We start from the raw sequence: 4,324 nt of genomic DNA, 5'->3' as shown, positions 1-4,324 counted from the left end.
ATATATACAGTGGTGTGAAACAGTGTTTGCCCCCCTCCTGATTTCTTATTTTTTTGCACGTTTGTCACACTTAAATGTTTCAGATCATCAAACTAATTTAAATATTAGACAAAGATAACACAAGTAAACACAAAATGCAGTTTTTTAATGAAGGTTTTTATTATTAAGGGAAAAGAAAAATCCAAACCTACATGGCCCTGTGTGAAAAAGTGATTGCCCCCCCCCCCCCCCTGTTAAAACATAAATTAAGTGTGGTTTATCACATCTTTGGAAAGCTGAGTTCAATTTCTGTAGCCATACCCAGGCCTGATTACTGCCACATCTCTTCTCAATCAAGAAATCACTTAAATAGGACCTGCCTGAAAAAGTGAAGTAGGCCAAAAGATCTTCAAAAGCTAGACATCATGCTGCAATCCAAAGAAATTCAGGAACAAATGAGAAACAAAGTAATTGAAATCTATCAGTCTGGAAAAGGTTATAAAGCCATTTCTAAAGCTTTGGGACTCCAGCGAACCACAGTGAGAGCCATTATCCACAAATGGCGAAAACATGGAACAGTGGTGAACCTTCCCAGGAGTGGCCGGCCGACCAATTTACCCCAAGAGCGCAGCGACGACTCATCCAAGAGGTCACAAAAGACCCCACAACAACATCCAAAGAACTGCAGGCCTCACTTGCCTTAGTTAAGGTCAGTGTTCATGACTCCACCATAAGAAAGAGACTGGGGGAAAATGGCCTGCATGGCAGAGTTCCAAGACGAAAACCACTGCTGAGCAAAAAGAACATAAAGGCTCGTCTCAGTTTTGCCAGAAAACATCTTGATGATCCCCAAGACTTTTGGGAAGATACTCTGTGGACTGACGAGACAAAAGTTGAACTTTTTGGAAGGCGTGTGTCCCATTACATCTGGCGTAAAAATAACACAGCATTTCAGAAAAGGAACATCATACCAACAGTAAAATATGGTGGTGGTAGTGTGATGGTCTGGGGCTGTTTTGCTGCTTCAGGACCTGGAAGACTTGCTGTGGTAAATGGAACCATGAATTCTGCTGCCTACCAAAAAATCCTGAAGGAGAATGTCCGGCCATCTGTTCGTGACCATAAGCTGAAGCGCACTTGGGTTCTGCAGCAGGACAATGATCCAAAACACACCAGCAAGTCCACCTCTGAATGGCTTCAGAAAAACAAAATGAAGACGTTGGAGTGGCCCAGTCAAAGTCCTGACCTGAATCCGATTGATATGCTGTGCCATGACCTTAAAAAGGCGGTTCATGCTCGAAAACCCTCCAATGTGGCTGAATTACAACAATTCTGCAAAGATGAGTGGGCCAAAATTCCTCCACAGCGCTGTGAAAGACTCTGCCAGTTATCGCAAACGCTTGATTGCAGTTGTTGCTGCTAAGGGTGGCCCAACCAGTTATTAGGTTTAGGGGGCAATCACTTTGTCACACAGGGCCATGTAGCTTTGGATCTTTTTTTTTCCCTTAATAATAAAAACCTTCATTTAAAAACTGCATTTTGTGTTTACTTGTGTTATCTTTGTCTAATATTTAAATTTGTTTGATGATCTGAAACATTTAAGTGTGACAAACATGCAAAAAAATAAGAAATAAGGAAGGGGGCAAACACTTTGTCACACCACTGTATATATATATATATATACACACACACACACACACACACACACAGGTGTCCCTCATTCTCTGTTCTTTAAAACACGCATTTCTACTCTTAACCCCCCCCCCCCCCCCCCGGCTTATCCTCTGACCTAGACAGCAGCCTTCTTCATCACAAATCAACACGCACACGCAGGTTTTGCCAAACTTTGGACTGTGCAGGACATAGAACAACAGATTGAAGAGTCTGAATACTTTGTGAGAGACTTAATGAGCATTCAAGATGATGGCTAATCCATACATTTCCAAATGATTATGACTGTCTTTCATTTTCATGGCTACTGTCGAGTAAGGCTCTTCCCTGATAAAAAATTATTCAGCTCCTGGACATTTATACAGAAGCGTCTTGCTGCCGATGCCTCAAACCAAGAAAGAAGAAAAACCTGAAGTAAATCGTAGTTTATCCACGTCGCCTTGGCTTCCATTCGCTCTTTCTGATGCTTAAATGCCCAGAATATGACCGGGTCCCACGTTGATCATGTTTTTCTTAATAACAAGGTATTTTATGGGGAGTGACAAGGTATTTACTGTATCTTGTAATTATCAGGTAACTGAGGGCAGGGAGCAGTGCGCCTCCCTTGTTTTACGTCTCCAGCGCCGCAGCCAAATGCAGAACAGGAGGGCGGGTAGCCACTGTGGCGAACAAGCGGATACTGTTCGTTCCACAGGAGGACATCGATGGATATTGATTTATTATTTTAATTTACTGTAGTTGAGTTCAGCTGTTTTTAATTAACTTAATGTGTTAGTGAATTAACGGATCATGGCTTCTTTGCTATAATTTACCACAGTATCATCATGTCAAACATTAACGCGTACCCCTGTATGTGTTTTAATGTCCGGCCCCTTAGGAAGGATTTATGTATCACTTCGAGTCCACTGTTGGTAAAAATCTGATTTTTACATAATGATATTACCATGAAATGATTTCTGTTCGGCTCATTGACACCTCCGTCATACGGCGCAGGACACGATATGATTTTTTTTTTTTTTTTGTGTGGGGCAATTTGGCTTTTAGTCATTTTTATGTATGTGTGTTGTCTTTATCAATGTTTTGTCAATTTACTGTGACCTTATCTGTTTGTTTACAAAGTACTTTTGTCAGCTGTGATGAAGGCAATACTATGAATACAGTATCTGACTGTACAGGTTGGGCTCACTTGTATATGAAGCGACTGACGTCCTCCTTTGCTAAATAATACTTTGGGATGTATAATGGCTATATTCTTAAATGATGCTTTTTAGGGTCAAGGCAATTTGTATTTGTACTGCCCAATATCACAAATTACACATTTGCCTCAAGGGGCTTTTTTATTTTTGTGTGTTTTTTTTTTTTCCTTCTGTTTTATACTGCACTTAAACTACCGTACACTCCAACACGTACTCACAACCTGACGTAGGCTTGCTCGCTGTTGTTTTATTGTTTGGGAGTAATAGTAATTTCTTTCTTAAAGTCTCTCGTGTGTTGTTCTTTTATTCCCTCTCGTGGACTCAGCCTCGCATCTGTGCGCCCGTGATGGCGGCGTAATCTATGGAAAGTTCCCCACGTGACACGCGTCTATCAGCCGGATCTTTATCCGCCGCCTTTACAGCCCGCTATCATCCAGTCCACTTAGCACTCCTAACCGTGGCTTATCACGATCACGTATGAGTCCTGCACCACGTCCAGGTGGGCGGCGACTCACATGACACACCGTCACTCACTCGTGACACCTCTCTGAGTGCCCTGGGCCAGTTCTTATACTAATTATCTGTACTTTCCTCCACTAACTGCTGTAGAGCATTCCTATCCAATGTTCATTATGGAAATTATATATTGTATAATTTTTTTCTCCCCCCTTTTTCTCCCCAATTGGCCAGGTACAATTGGGGAGAAAAAGGGGGGAGAAAAAATTATACAATATATAATTTTTTTATTGTCTCACACAAATTCCTGATATATATATATATAGAGAGAGAGAGAGAGAGAGAGAGAGAGATAGATGTGTGTGTGTGTATATGTATGTATATATATATATGTGTGTGTGTGTATATATATATATATGTGTGTGTGTGTGTATGTATGTGTGTGTATATATATATATGTGTGTATGTATGTATGTATGTATGTATATGTGTGTATATATATATGTGTGTATATATATATATACACATATATATGTGTGTGTGTGTGTGTGTGTGTATGTATGTGTGTGTATATATATATGTGTGTGTATATATATATGTGTGTGTGTGTGTATATATATATATATATATATATATATATATATATATATATATATATATATATATATATATATATCGCTGCTCCACCCCCTCTGCCGGGGAGGGCTGCAGACCACCACATGCCTCGTCAGATACATGTGGAGTCTCCAGCCGCTTCTTTTCACCTGACAGTGAGGAGTTTCACCAGGGGGACGTCACGCCATTCCCCCCAGTTCCCCCTCCCCCCTGAACAGGCACCCTGATCGACCAGAGGAGGCGCTAGTGCAGGGACCAGGACACATACCCACATCCGTCTTCCCACCCGCAGACAGAGCCAATTGTGTCTGTAGGGAACCGGCGACCACCACGCCACCCGGACTTTGAAGGGCGGTGCATAAAACTGACATGACACTGCCATGAACATGAAGGGAGTCTTTATGAAT

The sequence above is a fragment of the Lampris incognitus genome, chromosome 8, assembly GCF_029633865.1.
Source record: "Lampris incognitus isolate fLamInc1 chromosome 8, fLamInc1.hap2, whole genome shotgun sequence".
In the NCBI taxonomy this organism is placed as follows: domain Eukaryota; kingdom Metazoa; phylum Chordata; class Actinopteri; order Lampriformes; family Lampridae; genus Lampris; species Lampris incognitus.
Note: the sequence above shows the minus strand (reverse complement) of the source record.